Source organism: Macrotis lagotis, chromosome 7, assembly GCF_037893015.1.
Source record: "Macrotis lagotis isolate mMagLag1 chromosome 7, bilby.v1.9.chrom.fasta, whole genome shotgun sequence".
In the NCBI taxonomy this organism is placed as follows: Eukaryota; Metazoa; Chordata; class Mammalia; order Peramelemorphia; family Peramelidae; genus Macrotis; species Macrotis lagotis.
In genome coordinates, this window is record NC_133664.1 from 43,129,375 (window position 1) to 43,150,382 (window position 21,008).

The window sequence follows — 21,008 nt, forward strand, 5'->3', positions numbered from 1 at the left end:
CTGGCTGGAGGCTTATGCAGAGACACCTGGATGTTAACTGTGGGACTCTATCTGCTCTGGGCAGGGAGGTTGTACAGTGGATGGTGTCAGCCGTGGAGTCAGAAAGACTCTTCTTGAGTTCAAATCTGGCCTCAGATACTTCCTAGTTGTGTGACCCTGTACAAGTCACTTGACCTTGTTTGACTCAGTTTTCTCATCTGAAAATGAGTTAGGGGAATGGTAAACCACTCCAGTATCTTTGTTTAGGAAAACCAAATGAGGTAAAATGAGTTGGAGAAGGGAATGGAAAACCACTTCAGTATCTCTGCCAAGAGAACCCTAAATGTAGACATGACTACAAAAAAATCACTGAATGACTGTCCACTAAGATTAAATCAGGACAAATGAGAGAAACTTCATGGGGATGGAGAGGCAAAGGCAAGGAAGGTCAAGGCTTAATCGAGGACCTGCTAGTGTCCAAATTAAGGTCCAAATATCCAGCATGAGTCCTAGCTTAGACACTTAGATTCTGTGGGAGCTTGGTCATGTCATTTCCCCACCCCAAAGCACTTTGCATGTTATCAAGAAGCATTTTCTTTTGGAAGAAAACTCTGCTACTTCAACTTCTGGGATGAAGCAGGGAGTTAGTGATGTAGAGGGATCACTGGGCCTGGAGTCAGGAAGCCCTGAGTTTGAATCCTACTTTAGTCAGTTCCTAGCTACATTATTCCACACAAATCATTTAACCTGCCTCAGTTTCCTCAACTATAAAATGGTGATGAAAATAATAACACCCACCTCCCAAGTTTGTTGTAAGGATCAAATGAGATAATAAAAAGCACTTGAGCATACTACCCAAAACATCACTGGCCACAATAAATAAATGCTTATTCTTCCTCCCCCCATCTCTCTGAACCTCAGGTTCCTTAACTGAAAATAGCTATTTTGAGTAAAGTACTCTGTAAACTATAAATGGGAATATTTTATGGCAAAGAACATCCAGAGACATGGGAAAGAAAAAAGATTTGGAACAAGAGGAGTATCTTAGTGAGAATCGAGCTATAATTGCTATATTGTGATAGTGGCAAATAATACAAAGCCTTGGGAGGGATGACTTTTGAGCTTTCTTCCAGTTATAAACCGATGACCCTCTTAAGTAACTTATCTCAGTTCCTAGGTTTGAAAAAGCAGAGGGGAAAGTTGAAAAGTTACTGGTGTCTTAAGGGTTAAGCCTGGTCTTCCGGCTAATGTATAGGTCTCTCTGGGGGTCTCCCTGCTCTTCCCTCCAGGCTCCTGCATCACTTCTTCCAGAACTCAGCTCCAGATGCTGCTTTGCAGGAAAGTTTCTCACCCCAGGGAGAGAATTGGAATTCTCTCCTCCCCTGGCAAAGAGAAGTCCCTTCCTCCTTCATTCAATGCCTAAACCCAATGGAAGCCCCTTGGCAGTGACCATAGCAGGTAGGTGGATCCAAGAAGGTCCAAGCAGGATTCCTTCACAGCCAGGACATGGTCTAGACGGTCTGTTCCCAGGGTGATCATCTTTCTCCTTCAGGCAGGAAGGCCTCCTTAGGTCATTTCCCCACACAATATATTTTGCAATTGCATCAGAACTAGAGGAAAAGGAAGAAAAATGAAGGTTTGCTCATTAGTGGGGAGAGAAAAGCAGGAAGATGGAACTTTGAGTATTAATAGAGAAAAATTCTCTAAGGTCAGCCAGATGTGATTGCTTGCCACTGGACAGCAGACCTGGGAGAGGCTTTTGAGATTATCTAGTAAAAATAACAATAGTTAGCACTGTACAGTTACTTTGAATTTTGCAAATATTATCTCATTTGATCCTCAACAGTTCCAATCCTGAGAGGTTAGGGTTATAATAACCTTTTTTTAAAAAAAAATAGATTTGGGAACAAAGTCAGACTGTGACTTGCTCAGGGTCACACAGCTAGTATGTGAGGTTAGATATGAACTCAGAATTCCCTGACTCCAAGTCCAGTGCCCTAGTCATTGTACTACCTTGTATAATTCCTTAATTTTATTTATGAAGGAAATGAAACCCAAAAGGGCAAAAAGTTTTGCCCCAGGTCACACAGCAATGCAACATCTCCCTGAGATATTCATGTGAGCATCGAGAGAGTATTTAAAAAAGTTAGATTCAGGACTCTGTGTTTAAAGATCTGCTGATACTTTTCCCATAATCTTCCCACTTTATTAAACAGAGATTATTAACCTGGGGTCCATAAGACCTTTAAAAGTTTTTTGGGTATAACTATTTTAGTATAATTGTATCCCTCTGTATTTCTCTGTAATTTATTTTACACATTTAAAAACATCATTCCAGGGCGGGGTCTATAGGTTTCAGCAGATGCCCAAACACTGTGACACCATGGAAAATTAGGAATCCTTTATCTAAAATTAATAAACAGACCAGAGTTGTGATAAAGGCAAAATGGAGCCATCTGGGTTTGTGATAGGGTGAAGGGGAGGTGGTATGTATCTGAAGCGAATCAATCCAATCCCTACTATTCCTTAATGTTATAGAATAGCCTAGGGATAGAGATGGACAAGGGCAGGGATCTCATTAGTAGTTTCTGGTCCTAAGCCCCATTTACACTGGCAGGTTGGCTCTCTAGAGTATTATCTGGCTATTTCTTCTCTAAGGGCTATGGGGTAATCCTGGGGGGGGGGAGAGTGAAGCACCCTTTTAAAGCTACTGCTCATGAGCCCCTACCAGTATGTTCTCCATATTGATTGTCAGTTGTTATAAGCTATCCAGAGAGACTTAATTAACTTTTAGAAAATGTAATTTAATAACATAGTATTGTAAGACCTGTGGGTTCAGAGTATCTTCTCCCAAAGGCTAGGCACAGTCTACCACAAGTACATGTAATGTCCAGGGGAAAGTAGAGAACATGTGGCAGAGAAGGTAATGAATAGCTTCTAGTTTCTAGAAGTATCTTTCCTTCATGGGGTACTCATGAAATTCCCCACAGCTATGTATCCTTTTCTTCTTGACTTTTTTTTAAAGTTTTTTGCAAAGCAATGAGGATAAGTGGCTTGCCCAAGGCCACACAGCTGTGTCTGAGGCCGGATTTGAATTCAGGTACTCCTGACTTCAGGGCTGGTGCTCTAACCATTGTGACACCTAGCCGCCCCATCTTCTTGACTTCTTGAAGAAGCTTGCCTCAAGGTGTCCACTTTGTCTTCAAGGTATCCCTATGCCATTGCTGCCATCAGTTATTACAGTTCAGGGACATTCTTCCTCTCTCTAATGGGAATTCCCAGACCGTTACATCTTTGGAACCTTGCAAGATCTTTCTCTGGCCATGGAGAGGGTGGGAGGAGCAAGGCTTCTTTCCTCTTCCAAAGAAATTTTCTCCATCAGTGGGTGGAACTGCCACTGGGATATCAGAGTCTGAACTAAATTTTCTGTTTAAATTCAAATTCCACAGAGTACAACTAATCTTTATATTCTTCTTGTGCAGCATCTTCTCATTTTGTCCAATGGCTTTCACCCCTTCCACAACAATTATATTGCATGTTTGCATGTGTCTGTGTGTGTTTGCATGCACAAAGTTTACAAATAAATCAAGTGGAAAACTGTGGAAAAGCCATCAAATTTGGAATTACAGAGTCTGAATTTGGACCATTTACTAATTCTATGACTATGAATTTAACTTTGCTGTAAAATGGGGAGATGATAGACCAAGCTACCTTCACATATACTTCTATCTCTTTAGCTATATAAATATAAAGAATTTTTTTCCCCTTGAGCAAATTCACCTTCCTGAGTCTCCTCATATGTAAAATGGAGCGAATGCAAGATTTATGCTAAGGAAAGGGCTTTATTGTATTATTGGAATTATTCAGATTTGATTTTCATATTTGTTTTTCTTAGGGGCTGGACAGGTGAGGATGGGGGTGGGGCTGAAATTCGATCACCCCTTCTAATGGCCCCTAATCTCTCTCCTTAACAATAGCTCATTTCTTAACACTGTTGTTTTGCAGGTAAGGTTGTATGACAGTGAGTCCTGGGATGTTACATTCTCTGAAAGTCAATATGGTAAAAAGAATTCTGGATTTGGATTCTACTCCTCTATGATCTTGGTCAAGACAAATCAACTCACTGGGCCTCATTTTCCTCATCTGAAAAAATAAAGGTGTGGGCTAAAGTTCCTCTCAATTCTACATCTGTAGTTCTATACTAACTCAATGGGCAATGGAGTGGCAGGGGAGTCTGGGGAGACATACAGACCAGCATGGAATTACCCAGGAGATGCACATATAGAAAGGTATGCATCAAATAAATGGATGGTGAAGTAAGCTAGGCAAGTCTTTTAGGGAGAATGCCCATGGACAACCTGCATATATCCCTGGTATGCTCAAGGTATCTAGAGAATTTCAGGAGTGCCTCTGGCACCTTGGATGGACCTATTGGGGTGAACATCTGAAAAACTATAGACCTACAAACACAGAAGAAAGGCAGGCATGATGGACAGGTGGAGATTTGCATCATAAGAGTAAGGACTAGCCTCCTGACTGAGATTACAGACTCACTGGAAGACCTCCATCATAGAGGCCCATAGTTAGCATTTCACTACCAGGTCTTCATGACAGTAATTCCTCATGAGGCAGAGGGCAGCATGGGAATCCAAGAGGAGTTTCTCTTGATTTCTTGGCCTCTTCCTCCCCTTTGTCCACCTGGATCCTTACTCCCACATCCTTCTACTTTTCACTAGGATTTGCCTTTATGGACCACTGTCATCGTGGCCTCCACCCAACCCCATCCCAAGGAGCTCCCTGGACACTGGAGCCCTGGCATTTTCTTATCACGCCATTCCCATCATTCTGTTTGGTACATCGGCCACTTATCGGCCTCCTGTTCCGTCATCTGCCATGGAAATGCAGTTATCAACCATCCCACACAACAGAGGCCCAAACTATACACAACCAGCCTTCTCTGCCATTAAAATGAGACATAATTAACCTCTCAAAAGACCCTATGCAACCTTTATGAATCAATTAAAACTTGGCCAATCTAGGCAGACGTTACTGGTTTTCCTTGGACTCCCCCACCCCCTCCAAATGATGCTGAGGCTTCACCAGGCAGCGGCCTCCCTCAAGTTGCTTAGAAACTGCTGCCCGTCAGCAGGTTCAGCCAGCCGCTGCAGTTCGCCATGTGCAGGCAGGGTGATAAGCTCAATTTATATGTTTTTTAAATACAGAAAATGTAATTAAAGAGAATGTGTGTGATGCCTGCAAACTCAGACTGGCAACAAACAACCAGTTTGGCTGTGCCTAGAGGTGGTTAGGGCAGAGGGACCACTTAGAGAAAATACTAGAGAGGGTCCTCTTTCCTAAGGTCAAAGGCCAAAAAAGGTGGTCAGCCAGAGCAGAGACACTTGACAACAGATAAAGAGAATTAAAAACTCTATCTTCACAAATGTTTATTCCCCAGGAGATACAGGAAGGGAGTAAAGGAAACAGTAGTATTCTAATTTATTCATATTATTATAGATTTAGAGCTAGATGCTATTTTGTCCAGCCCACTCATTTTACAGACAAGGAAACCGAGGCAGGTCCAGAGAGGTTAGAATTCCTCCAATTTAAAGGAATGAACAGTCATTTCTTCTTATGAAAAGTACCTCTTGAAGACCTATCATGGAGCATGGCAAGAAGTAGGGTATAATGGAAAGGGTGAAGGATCTGGAACTGTATTACATGGTTTCCAAACCAAGGGTATGCACATGTCTATCTGTGTGACCATCTTGATAGATCTACAATTCCTCATCTGGAAAATAAGGGGGTTGGGCTGTTTTCCTAGTGATATTTAGCTCTAAATCTCTGATTCTATGATGATAAATGGCAATCAGTCAATTAAAATTTTATTAAGTGCCTACTATGTGCAAGAATAAAAAGGAAGCAAAAGACAGTCCCTGCCATCAAGAAATTAACAATTCATTGGCACAAAGAAATATAAAATAGCATTAGAGATTTAGATCTGGAAAGGCCCTTAGAAGATATTCAGAGAAACCACTCATTTTATCGATGACAAGGCTAAGCCCCAGAAAATCAGTGACTTGTCCAAGGTGATACTGAGTCTAAGTGGCAAAGTTGAGATTTGGATTCTGGTCTTCTGATTCCCAAATCTAGTGCTCTCTCCATTGTGCCATATTCTCTTTTCAGGGCTGTCTTTCCAGAATTTTAGAGGGAGAAGAGATCTGAGAGACAATATAGTAGATGGGGAAAGGATGCTGGTTTTAGTATTATATATTTAAAGAGCCTTAATTTGAATCCCTACTTTGCCATGTGTGACCCTGGGCAACATTCGGTGATGTTGAATATCTTTTCTACCTCTTTATTATCTTGTGATCTATTGTCCCCCCTCTAAGTTCATGATAACTGAAATGGAGATCTCTCTCTCTCTCTCTCTCTCTCTCTCTCTCTCTCTCTCTCTCTCTCTCTCTCTCTCCTTTACATATTCACAAGGCAGTGTGGCATGAATTGTCAGTATATTATTATACAGTCCAATTCTGGAGAGGAAGACCCTAGACAAATTGTTTAATATTCCCAAAACTGTTTCATCACCTGTAAAATGGCAGAAATAACACCTGTGGAACCTATCTCATAGATCTGACTTATTGTAAGGATAAAATGAGACCATGTAATTGGTCATATTAACCTTGTTGAGCTCTCTAAATATCAGTGATTCATATCATCATTTTGGAGCCATGGTTGCACCATTGCTTAACGTTGCTATATGGGTTATTTTGAATTCAGCATGAATTGATGTTTTATATTTTCTGCTTTTTATTCATCTGCCACATGCAATGAGTGTTTTATTCATGTTCTCAATTATTCATTAATTAATTTCATGCCCCTGTTTGTGAGTGGGCATTAGCCTCATGTATCCCTGGCTCCTTCTTTCCTTCTCTGTCTTCTTTTCTTTTTATTTCTTCTCCTCCTCCTCCCCTTTTTATTGTTATTGAGTTGATGCATTCATTGTCTGATTCTATGATCCCTTTGACCATACTGTCCATGGGGTTTTCTTGGCAAAGATATGGAGTGCTTTGCCATTTCCTTCTCCCTTCTTTGCTTCTTTAAAGTCTGAATTGGCTGAGAAGTGGGAGGGTTGTTGGGTGGGTGGGCAGACAACCATTTCAGGTCTTGTCTCAAGCCAGAAACATTAGAAAACAAGAGGAAAAAGGTTGAAATGACAACAGGAGGAACACAGGGTAGGTACCAGGTAGAACAAGCAGGAGCTATTAAACAGTGGACTAGGTTACCAAGGCAACATGGAGACTCTTTTTCCCGGAGGTCTTTTAAAATAGGTCACATCTTTATTTCTCTGGGATGGTTCAGGAGTCCTGCCTGAGACAAATGAATTCACTAGGTGACCTCTTCAGGCCTTGTGTTTTACAGAAAGAAAAATCTTTCACAGTATTGGAGGCCAAATTCACGCAAATTGTGGCGAAGAGGGAGACATTTTTAAAGGGGCTATGGCTCTTGGCTCAGCTGTGGTGTTCTTCTAGGATAGGCCTGGATGTGATATCTACTTGATAACTTTAAGGCTATAAAGAAATGTCATAGGGGGTCATGCCTATGGTCAGTACAGCTCAGGGACATTAAAAAATAAGAGAAGGAAAAAAGGGTATTTATGCTTTCCAAAATATTCATAGCAGGTTTTGTGGTAGTTTCAAACTGAAACCAAAGTGGGTGCCCCTTGATTATGAAATGGCTGGATAAATGGTGCCACATGAATGTAACAGAATATTGTGGAGTGTAAGAAATAGAGTCTCTGAATTCTCTATCAGTCTTTTAACAAATCTTTATTAAGTATCTGCTAGGTGGTAAGGCACTGGAGATTCATCTCCAAAAGTGAGATACCCTCTTCTCTCAAGGACCTTACATTCTGTTAAATGAGAGAAACATAGGAAGACTTGTAAGAATTGGTGCAGGATAAACAAGTATTTATTTAGCTCCCACTGTGGACTTTTATTATTATATTAAAGTTATAAATAATGATGATGATAAATATTGCATATTATTTATAAAGTCAGAGGATACAAAGTAAAAACAATAGCCAAAATAATGGGAATGTGAACAGCATGAATAGATACCATAATTCAGATTTAATCCAATAACAATCCTAGCTCCAAAAGATGCTTAATGAAACATGCTTCCTTCCTTAATCTACATAGGGAAATGCTAGCCAATGGGTGAAGAATGTTGCACACTGTGTGATCTTTCATTCTGGTAGCTTGGTTCTAATTCTTTTCCTGGGAGAGGCAATCTAACTACTCAGGAAACCTGGGTTCAAATTCTACATTCATACCTTTCTGAGTCTCAGTGTTTTCATCTGTAAAATAAGAACATTGGGCTAGATAATATTTTTTTTAGGTTTTTTTTTTTGCAAGGCAAATGGGGTTAAGTGGCTTGCCCAAGGCCACACAGCTAGGTAATTATTAAGTGTCTGAGACCGGATTTGAACCCAGGTACTCCCGATTCCAGGGCCGGTGCTTTATCCACTGAGCCACCTAGCTGCCCCAGATAATCTTTGAGGTTCTTTTCCCTTTGTTTGTGATCTTTTTGTAACAAAGGATGGTTTGGGTTTAGGTGTTGTTGGAAATATAGTTAATACATATTCTATTTAATCTACAATATATATTAATGTTAGAGTGGAAAAATTTTTTTTAGAAACCATAAACCATTTAAAAAAAAAGCAAAGTAAATGGCAAGAGAAGAAACACATGAGCTCAGACATCCCTAGATTGCCTTATTACTCTTAGGGAAACTGTAGAATTGCTCCAAATTGCATTTTAACTTTTTCTTAAACTTACTTATAGTACTCCTGGGGGTAATGAACTCTAGAAACTTACTAACTTTTGCATGAAATTATGCTTCCTTATAGATGTCTTAAAAGCACCTTCTTTGAAAACTATATTCTTTCCCCATCTTTCTTCTTCTCTTTCTATTTTATGGAATAGCTCAGATCAGCTATTTCTGGTTCTCAAACAAAGCTATTTCATTTCAAAATTACCCCCAATTTTCTTCTCTCGCTGAGCCTTTTTACTCTCTCCCTAGCTCATGGTTCTAGCCAGGTTTTCTGCAATTGGCACCATAATTCTGCCTCTTCATCCAAGATCACTGAATGGCACAAAGCAAGAGGGCATGCCTTTCTTGGAGAGCTGCTCTCCCAGCTTCCTAATTGTAGCCTCTCTCTGTGGTTACCAGCTTGGAAGTTGAGTCAGAGAGAGCAGACCTGTTCCTGCCCTTGCCCCACCAAAATAAGAGATAAGAAATCTATAAACTCTGGGAAACAGCAGAGGGAAGCTCTGGAGCATAGGCTAGGATTTATTTTTCCAATTGATATTTTATTTTATTTTTCCATTTACAGATAGGAAAGTTTTTCAACATTTATCCACATATATATATGCATATTTTGAAGTTACCTAATTTCCTTCCTCTCTCCCTTCCCACCCCCCCTCCCCTCAGCAGTGAATATTGTACTTACATATTTGTGTTAAACATGTTTATCATTTTTGATATGATTAAGAAAGAAAACCATAATATGGGCAAGAAATACATAAGAGAAAATTTTAAAAACTGGATGTTGTGTTCATTCAGATTCTGTAGGTTTCTGTTTTGTTTTGTTTTTCTTCCTCTGGCTATGGATAGCCTTGTTATAGCAGGTCTCCCAAGGTTGACCTATCTCTCTGAACTTAGACTAGGAAATCTTTAGTCAATTAACAGGAGATTTTTGCAGCAAGCTGTCAATTCCAAACCTATGTTAGATTGAACAGAGGATTTAGACAGGGACTGTGGCGATGCTGGTACAATATATTACAGACAGTGTTGGAAATGGAGTTTGAGCTTGTCTGTGTTCCTTACTCTTTGTAACCTTGAGCACATCACTTTATTCATCCTCATTTCCTCTTCTTTGGAGATTCATCTACCTTCACACCTGGTAGTATCCCCTTTGGGCTTCCTCCCCTTGGTGACTCCCTCCTGAGGCTTCCATTTGAAGGGAGGGGCTCAGGCTGGTCTTTCATTCTTCTCCTGGCTCTGCTTAACTACACATCACCACCAATCAGTTATCTGGATGGCACATATGTTCCAGCATAAGTAAAGAGTATATATGGATTATGTCTACCTAGATGTACATGTGTCTGCAAATATGTTAAAAATCATTTCTATTTAATAGACAATACATACACATATACAAATATACATATATATATATGTACATGGAGAGAGAGAGAGAGAGAGAGAGAATGTAGCTGCTAAGATTACAATTGTTGAACACAGGGCAAGGATCCATGATTCAAGATGAGACCTAATCACCATTACAGTTAACGGACTGCCAGTCTCCCTCTGTTTCTATCTCTTCTTCATCAGTCCAAGGACTCTCACTCTCCTAGTCCCTTATCCTGTGATATATTTCCAAATGCAGAGTCAGCCTGGGGTTGTTGAGCAAGTAATTAAGACAAGCTCTGTTGAAGTCTATATCCTATCTTGTATAACCTTGGTTTTGTGGTTTTTTCCTGTTCCTGCCTAGTTCAATTTACACTATGTCTGCTGTATGTATTCATCTACAGCAAAAGGGCCTCAGTGGGGTATTGAAACAGGTCTGATCAAAGAATAAGAGCTGTGTGACCCTGGGTAAGTCACTTTACCCTGTCTGCCTCAGTTTTACCCTCTGTAAAATGAGCTGAAGAAAATGACCAGCCACTCCAGCATCTTTGCTAAGAAAACCCCCAAGAGTCAGACATAACTGAATAACATCTGACTGCAAACATGGTCCTCTTTCCATTATGCCACAATGGTATATAACCTTCCTGGGCCTCAGTTTCCTCATATGTAAAATGAGGGGGTTGGATTAGTGGGGTGGTCTTTGGGGTCCCTCCATTCTGGAGCTATGTATGATTCATAATTAAGCATGCAGGACATTGGCTCCTCCAACACTCTGGCTGATTGCCATCTTTCATCAAGACCCCGAGATGTAAGTGAGCTACAGGAGGGTTTCCAGGCAGTCCCCTTGTCGATCAGGAGATTATATAATAATGACCCCCAGGTCATTGTGGTCATTCAACTTCAAAGGCTCAATAAGTTTTGCTAATTTTTGTGACATCCTCACCATGTGGAACATCACTCTTCTCATCCTCAAGAGGAGAAAACCACCTTGTTAAGTTAAATGATTTCCCATAAGCCACCAACAAACCCCCAGGAATGTCCTTTTGTTTCCTGTTCTGACCACTAATCAATGTCCCCTTTTTACAGAATAGCAAGTTAACAACACTGGCTTGCTTTAAATCAAAGTTTTTGTGGCAGATATCTCACAGTTCAGCCTAGGGTAGAATGAGAGGAGGAATTCAGATCCAAAATATTCTTCTGAAAATAACACAGTGGACTGTGATGACTTTGCTGGATCAATCCATATCACACAGAAATTTGGAATTTTTAAAATTAATAATAATAATTACATTTATATAGTACTTTTGAGATCTACAAAATCCACTTATACATTCTGTGAATAAATGTATAAATTTATACATTTGTTCTTCATAACATCATCCTGTAAGGTGGGTGCAAATATTATTTCCACTTTAAAAATAGAGAAATTGAGGCTCACAGAACTTGTGATAGCCTGAAAATCACTTGACTATCTGAGGCAGGATTTGAAGTTGGGTCTTCCTAATTACAGATTCAACATTTCTATCATGCTTCCTGGATTCCAATTGTCTAACTTTCTTGACCAATTTAGACAGATGACCCAAATAAAACTGGACTCCGAAGATTCTTTCTTAAATTTCATTCAGTGAAAATCTATTAACCGTCACCTCGAGGCAAAGCAATGAAAAGACAAAAAGGCAATTATTAGTCATCTGTTTTGTCCTCAGGGACATTACACACTAGACCTCACTAGACTAACACTGGATTTACCCAGGAGAGCCATTGGCATAGGACTCATCAGCAGAGAGAATGTTTATTATTAATGATCCCCTGAACGAAAGAGGAATGGACTGGTGAGAGTTTGGGAGAAGAGAGATTCTCCTTCTGGCTTTCAGAAGAGAATTATCTTTTTCAGAAGACTGTTATTTCTGGCTTTCTAGTGAGGACCACATGGTACCGGATTTTCTTTAGAGAGAGACTTTGGGAAGAAGCCAATATGTAGAGGAATTGGGCTTTTTGAGTACACTGCTAGTTCTAGTTTGTTATACTAAGGACTTTGGGGAATTTCTCCAAGAATTAGATTGGGTAGTCGCTCCCTTTTGGTGGAGATATCTCCTTCCCCTTGGGAAACTACATTTACTTTGAAGTATTTTCTGGTATATTCTCATTTGCTTTGCTCACTCTTGGCTTGAATCAATGAGTTTCTTTACATTTTGTTAGTTTGTGTTGGTCTTTGTTAATAACTGCTCTTTGGTGGGGAGGCAAAGCTACAGATTTGGCTTGAGAAGGACTTTTTACTCTTCAAAAGTAAGTAATTTGAGATTAAAAAGTAATTTCTTCTAGACTATCAATATTTATGATGGCAGAGATATAATTCAGATGTGGCATCTCTTCTCAGAGGAGGGAGGACAGGCCAATGCAATCTCCTTTTCCCCATCCTCAAGGAATCAAAGACTCCTTTGGAGAACAGTGGATAAGACTTCTGAAATCTGCTTTTACTCCTCCTTAGGTGATGCACTTTGATAAGTTCAGGCTAACTCTAGAGTCAATGATTCCTCTCCAATCTGCCACCTCACTCAATCCCTCTTAATCTCAAAGTATTCAGGCTATGGACACAATGAACCTCCATGGTCAAACTCACCCAGAACACTTCAAGAGACATTTCCCAGTTTAGATTGTTCTTCCATTGTCACTGTGTTGGTCAGTGAGTTTGGGAAGATTTAGTGAAAACCTCATTTCCCCTTGACTCAAGAGTTTTAGAAATTACAAATGCCTCATCTCTTATACTTTATTTTTTCTTCCTTAAGGATATGATTTCTCTCTCATTATATTCTGATTAGATCAATGTATACCATGGAAACAATGTAAAGACTAACAGACTGTCTTCTATGGGGGGGCGGGAAGCAAGAATAGAGGAAAAATTGTAAAATTCAAAATAAATTAATTAAAAATTAAATTAAATTAAAAAAGAAATTACAGATGCCTCCTTCCCTTGTTCTATCTTACCTTTGACCCTTGAATATGGGCATGATCCAACAGTTAAGGGCAGCATATTCTCCCTTTAAGGAGTAAATCACACTACCTATTAAGAGAAAGAGTAACATTCTGACTCCTTCCCTCTACTGCTTAGCTGTCCATTACTAAGTGAATTTTTAATATCAGGAGCACATCTGTGACATATATGGAATCATAAAGGATATGTCTTTGGAGTTTCACTGATGATTTCGAGCTTTTCAACTTTGTCCGTGAGGATTTTGGACTTGAAAATAGCTTCTTGTAAATATAATAAAGGTTGGGGCGGCTAGGTGGTACAGTGAATAGAGCACCAGCCTTGGAGTCAGGAGTACCTGGGTTCAAATCTGGCCTCAGACACTTAATAATTACCTAAGCTGTGTGGCCTTGGGCACACCACTTAACCCCATTGCCTTGAAAAGTCTAAATAAATAAAATAAAAGTGATGGGTCAGCTTCCCAATCCCAGAGAGTGCAAACATAGACCAAGTGATTTCAGAAAGGAATGGGAAGAGAATGTGAGCACCTGGGGGGGGACCTAATCCCCCAAAAGACTGAAGGGAGGATGGGGAGCAGTCCATTGTAGTGTGGGAAGAACACCGTGCCTATAGGTTAGATGATCGCCTTAAATGGAACACTTTGAAAGTAAGTCTACAAAAATAAGTTTCTCCATACCTAACTTTTTTCCTAAAATTCTGGTTGTATAAATTCTGAAACACCAACTAAAATGAACACTTCTCTATTCATAGTAGAAAAGAAAAAGGAATATATATGAAACAGTAAATCTCTAAAATGGCCTGAACTCAGGCAGGCTGAGTTTGGGCAAAGTAGTTGATAGAAGACATGGGAAGCTTCAGAGGGTCACAGAGACAACCCATGACCACAGGTCTCGGCCCCTTCCCCAAGAATTATCTTAAATCCTCAATTCTCTCTGGGTAAGGGGAAATAATCACCAGGAGGCAGGCAGACTGAAAAGTTTTTCCTGAATGAAAGATGATTTTAATTTGCACAATATGCACATTTATAATAATAATGGCTACATAAGACATTCAATAATAAGTCCCTAATGCTAACCTGGGGCAAAATATCTAATACAAATTAAATTGGCTCTGTTCCTGGGAATTTTTACTATATTGCATTGCAGAGTTTTGGTCCAAACTATACAGTGAATCATTGATTAATATTCTAATTAAAATCAGAATGGACTCTGGGAAATGGTTGGTTTTCCCCAATAATGAATAAATAAATGCTTTCCGATTAAAAGATGGGCCCCCAACTGAACATTTGGAATTGACTATCATCTGTCTTCCCTGGGAATCAGATTAAATTTTGGGAGTAGAAAAGGTTATGGGGGACAATGGTTTGAAGGAATCCAAAATAATTTCCATGATTGCATCACTCACAACCTCTATTGACTTTGCAAATGTGTGAATTAGAACTGAGCAGCTTCCCCACCAGTGGACTGGGGGTTCAATAAACTCTTCAATGTCCCCATCCCCTTTGCCACATCCCTCTGTTGAGTGTGGGCTCCTTTAAGATGTGTATAGGGATAGTACTGGCTGAACATTTAATCCACCTTTTTCTAGAGTTCTCTCAGGCTCAGTTTCCTCAACTATAAAGATAGACATAATAATTCTGATCCCGTTTATGACCTTCTTCCCCCCCCTCAGACCTTAGAGAAGTGTTTTTAGGATAAACAATCCTAACAATGGATGGTTGCGGGGGGGGGGAATCTCTGGAGACATTACAGTGCTCTAATATGTAGATCTGAGCTGTTATCATCTGAACTGATTATATAACTCATAAACTTGGGGGCAGCCAGGTGGTGAAATAGATAGAACACCAGCCCTGGAGTCAGGAGGACCTGAGTTCTAATCACCTAACTGGGTGATCCCTGGACAAGTCACTTAACCGTATTACCTTGCAACAACTAAAAAAAATGATAAAAAACTCATCAGCTTAAGCAAATCTCTTAGAGCACACAGATCCAAATTCAATCATACCTATTAATGATAAGGAGTGGATGCATTGCCTTTAGTTTGTAGGCAGAGACATGGGTGCAGCATCCATTAGAAGCTTGCCAGGGAACATAAGATCTGTTTGTAGGGATGAATTAACCATATATGGTGGGAAGCCACCAAGGGTCTTGCTCTGATGTACCCGAATCTCTGGGTGTTGGCAGCAACACTTAGCAGGCCACTGAGGAACAGAGCTCTAGTGAGCCTACACTATTGATGCCTTGGGAAGTAAACAAACTTTTGGGAGGCAAATGTAGGTTTCCCTCCTTCTAAAAACAGAGTCAATATATTTGAAAGCAGTCAGAAAGTACCAAAAAAAGTGGGCAGAGAGAAGTTAGGTCATGTAGGATTATAGATTTAAGACTGGAAGCCCTTGGAGGCCATTCATTTTACAGATGAGGAAATAAGAATCTCAGGAAGAAAAAAATTACAAGAATTTATTAAACACTTGCTACATACCAGACACTACATTAAGCATATTACAAATATTATCTAATTTGATCTTTATAATGTTGAGTCCAGGGACAGAGGTGCTATTATTCTTCTGACCATTTTACAGTTGAGGAAACTGAGGCAAGGAGAAGTTAAGTGACTTGCCCTGCATCAACAGCTAGTAAGTGTCAGATGCTAGATTTGAACTTGGATCTTCCTGACTCCAGACTCAATGTTCTATCCACTGAGCCACTAAGTAACAAGATCACCCAAGTAATAGATGACAGAAGCAGGGTTTGAACTAGTTTCTCTAAACTGAAATCAAACCTTTCTTCACCACTGGGGGACTAGCCCAAGACCACCCTGCTACCAGATGATGAACTCAGCTTTCCAATTCAAGTCTTCATGCTGGGTCAGGGGCCATTCCACTACATCATCATTTAAAAAAAAATTCAAGTGCATCCAGGTTATTTGAGGCCCCCTCTCTCGTAAAATTCATCTAGGCTATAAAACAAAATGAAGACAAGGCTGTGAATGCCAGAGCAGAAAGATCAAGGAGCTGGGGCCAAGTTTTGAGATCAGAAATATGTTTTATTGAGAAAAAAAACCCCAAATTCCATTTAGATTTTTTATCCCCGATAGCAAACCTTTAGGAGGTTCCAAGCGTCGCTGTGCAAACTTGTAAAATTAGGCCTTATACTAAAGTCCTGTTGTTTATGACCTTCCCTCACCAGGACCCCATCCCTGCCTCTTTGAGCCTCTGATCCTAGTGATCGGCAAGTCTCCATGCTCCCGCAGGCCTCCAGTGCTGGGGCTCCATGTTCACCAGTCTGGCTGGAGAATTTTCACTCGTTATATCAAGAGCCCCATATGGCCATGATTCTGGCAGAATTCCTGAGAAGCAAGTTTCCTGTTATCGGCAGGGTCCTATTGCCTTGATTGGCATCATTGCCCCGGTTCTCGTGCTTCATGCAGTTCAGTTGTAGATTTCATTTAGAAGCCACAGCAAGAGAAGAAAAAAGGAGATTGACTGAGAAAAACAGGTTGAAGCTGGAATGCAAAGATTTTTAAATGCCAAACAGAGTTGTTTTATTTTATGAGCCCAAGAAGACTACAAAAGATAGCAGATGGTTGTGAAATGGTCCTGGAGTAAACTGGAGTTGATGAGGTGATAAACGCTATTGCGGGGTTGGTACCCAATAGAGAAGTTGGACTTGGAACATGGGGCAGGTCTCTGGATGAGAGACAGTGTTGTCTAGTGGATTGGTCTTGGATATCAGAAAGGCCTGGATTCAAATCCTACCTTTACCTTTTACCAGGAGGCAGGACATTCAAGGCAAGCAAGAACTGGGGGATCAACAGGAATTAATGGGGTGGAGAGGGAGGAGCAGGATAAACATAACAGATGCAAAACGCCAGTAATTAAAAAAAAGTCTTGATACTAAAGTAACTTTCCAATCCACAAAACATCTAAAGACACTCTCCCTCTAGGGAACAACATATTGGGAAGAACATTCATTCATTCATTCATGAAAAAGAACACTGGAATTTAACAATACTTTAAAAGACCAAACGACGTCAATTGACAATGTAATTTTTTTTTATCCCTTAAAACAAAGAAAACAGAGAGGGTAGAATGAAAATTTTTCTCTCAAAGTTAAATAATAGTATCTGCTTGTGATTTCTATTCAAAATCTTTTTAATACAGATAGAAGAAAGAAAATATTTATTATCAAATTATTTCCTTGTCAATAAATACACCAATCTTTCTAGTATTAAGCTCCTTCTATATGTTGGTCATTGTCTTAGATCTTGGGGATAAAAATACAAAAGGGAGACACAACCCCATTCTTGATGAGTTATATGCTAATGGTAAAAAAAAAAAATCAGATGATCTTCTCCAGTCCTGATGCATTGATCTATTAATTTGGAAGACAGAGAAGATGCCTGCTGACTTCTAGGATTCTGCCCCTAGCTCTTTCCATAGTCTTCTCTCTCTCATTACATCTCTTCTCCTCTTCCTCCTCATTCTCCTCCTCAGGTTCACACAGCTAGTAAGTGTCAAGTGTCTGAGGCCAGGTATGAACTTTGGTCCTCCTGAGCCATTGAGCCACCTTGCTGCCCCATAGCACTCTCCAAAACCCCAAGGCTGGGCAGCCCCAAGGAAGGGAAGCTTGATGGAAGTGCTACGTAAAAAAGATTGAGCATAGGGCACACTGTTGTTACTAGTTATGCCATCATAGAGACCTTTATCAGCCTTCACTTCTGCAGGTCTCCCATCAATTAATGTTCATTCAGATGACCCTGAAGTCCTGCAAAATCCATATCCAACTAAAAAATGTTTAATTATTCTGGATGTAGTTTTAATGTTTGGTGTATTTTAATGTGGTCTAATGCTTGGTGTATTCTTAGAAATGTGCTCAACCAAGAATAATGTCCTAACCTGTTCCTGATTGTAGATTTAGAGATTGAAAAGTTCCCAGAGAAAGAGTTCAACTCTTCCATCTTGAAGTTGAGGAATGGAAACCACTTGCCCAGTGTTTTGCAGGTAATAAGAGGCAAAGCAGGTGTCTAAAGGCAGGTCCTCTGTCTTGTCAGGAGACTAGGACCACACTGAGTTGGGAAGCAGCCGTTCGCCAAATGAGGAGGATTTTCCTTCAGCTCCTTTCTTCCTGTAGGACCAGTTGTGACATTATACTTGTTACCATTCCACCGAGGGGCCAACCAGTTCCTGGGATACCAATGTCATGGCAGTCAGTAGAGAGCAGACAGGGGAACAGTGAAAGGAGTAGATGGGACAGCTACTGGTGCAATGCCATTGCCAGTTTCTCTTGAAGTGTTGAGAAACTCTGATCTCCACAAAGCCATTTGAAAGTGAGACTTCCCTGGGAAAGGGTTATCTCATCTGGCCCTAAGGCTTACACATTCCCAATTGCTGTTGTTGTCTGGCTTGTTGCGATGGTCACGGTGGCAACACTACAAGTGTCTACAAGTTATGAGAAGTCAAGAAAGAAGAGGAGGGTGTGGATGGGATGGGAAAGGGAGGAGAGAGTGGGGAATCAATCTGGAGGCTGACTCCAAGGACCCTTTTTTCTGTTAACTTTTGGAGCACCATTATATCTCAAGTAAAAGAATACTGTGCCAGAAGCAAAAAAAAAAAAAAAAAAAGTTTAGGGCAATGAGGCAGAGGAAAGAACCCTGGATTTTTATGATCCCAAAACCTGGATTTGAATCTCAGTTCTGTTATTTGCTGCTTCTGTAGTCTGTAAATTCTTCTGCTTACTTCCTGAATGTCAAAGACCAATGATCTCTGCCCAGGTTTTCACAAAAGTTACTATTTGGAAACAAGAATGCCTTCTGTGGGGGGTGGGGGGGAGGGTAGCTAGATTAGGGGGAAAATTGTAAAATTCAATAAAAATAAATAAAATAAAATAAAGTTGCTATTATTGAATTCATAGTTTGTTACTTTAAATTATCTGGATAATTTAGAAGACTCAAATCTTACCTTGAAGAGGAAAAGATCAGGGTGGAATGGGACTCTGCAGGTTTGGCAAAGCTACATTAATCACATTTTGATAGATAGTTTGGTCTTTTTAAGAGATCTAATCTGGGTGGTGTAGACAAATACTTTAACAGTGAAGAGAGAGTAAGACTCATTTTTGGTTCTCTTCTAAGCTTTGATCCTGTAACTCCAATGGGGGGGCAACACCTTTCATCAAATTAAGTCACCTGTAGGTGAGGGGGCAGCTAGGTGGTGGTGCAATAGATAGACTGGGCTTGGAATCATTTGCAAGTTCAAATCCAGCCTCAGACTTACTACCTAAGTGACCCTTCAAATCACTTCATCCTGTTTGCCTCAGTTTCCTCCTCTGGAAAATAGCAAACCATTCCAATATCTTTGCCAAGAAAACACTAAATAAAGTCACAGTCAGACACGAATGAAAAATGACTCAACAATAAAAACTCATGTGGTAAGATGCTGAGACTGAACCCAAACCTAGCAATTTCTCCACAAAGTGAGATCTGTTTTCAGCCACCACAACCAGGACCATGGAGGACTTGTCTACGCTATCCAAGTGCATGGAAAAGATCAGAAAGCCCAACCTCCAAAGATAAATGTCCAAAGAAGAAAATGTCAAACACAATGAAGAAATACCTCAGAATGAGCGAATCCCAAGAAGGAAATAGAGAAGAAAAGAGAACCTTGACAAGTCCAAAGGATGTCTTAGTTGTGAGAACAACCAGAGCCCTGACAAGAAATGAAACAGATGCAAAATGACACGTTAAAGGAACAGTTATAAAGAAAAAGAAAGGCAAAGAGAAGGAAGAGTTTGGAGCAGCAGATGTTCAATGAGACTCAAGAACTGAACTTCTTGAAACTTAGAATGGGTCAAAAAGAAAGCAACTCAATGGGGAGTTAAAATTATGACTTAGTTAACAGTATTAAAAGAAAAATTAAAAGATTGAAATAACAGGTGGAAATATAAAGTATAAATGCTATAATAATAATAATAATAAAAACATATATATAGTACCTTCCATGTGCCAAGACTATGATAAGAGATTTATAATTATTATCTCATTCGAGCTTTACAACCCTGGGAGGGAGATGTTATTTTTATCCCTATTTTACAGTTAAAGAAACTTAGGAAAGCAGAGGTTAAATGACTTACCCAAGTCACAATGCTAGTAAGTGCCTGAGGTCAGATTTGAACTCAGGTCTTCTTGACTCTGGGTTCAGGGTTCTGCTTACCTCTTTCATCTTGCTGCTTATTGAAAATAACCATCCTAGAAAATATGGGGTTTTGGAGAGTAATATGGGTCAGCAAGGTGGCTCGGTGGATACAGCACTGGCCCTGGGTTCAGGAGGACCAAAGTTTGTATCTGGCCTCTGACACTTGACACTTATTAGCTGTGTGACCCTAAGGAGGAGGAGGAAGTAGAAAGAGGAGGAGAAAGAGAAAGGAGAATGAGGTGCAAGAGGAGAAGAGATTAAATGAAATGAGAGAGAGAGAGAGAGAGAGAGAGAGAGAGAGAGAGAGAGAGAGAGAGAGAGAGAGAATGAATGATTGAGAATACTAGGGTAGAATCCTAGAAGTCTGTAGCTAGTACAGATTTTATGTTTGTTGTCCTGCTACATTTCCCTCACAGTTCTGGTGGCACCCTGAAAGATTGGAGGGGGCTGTCTTTATCTTTAAATTTCACTGGCTCTGATTCTCCCATCACTGGTTGTGCTCCTCTCAGAGGATGCCAGAAACTAACACCCCGGTTTCATTTTTTAATTTTCTTTATTTTTAGAATAATTTTAATAAATATTTTAAGTCCAAATATGTTTCAATATGGATCTAAGTCCCTTACCTCTCCTCATGAGGTAACATATTTCATCTTGAGTCCTCTG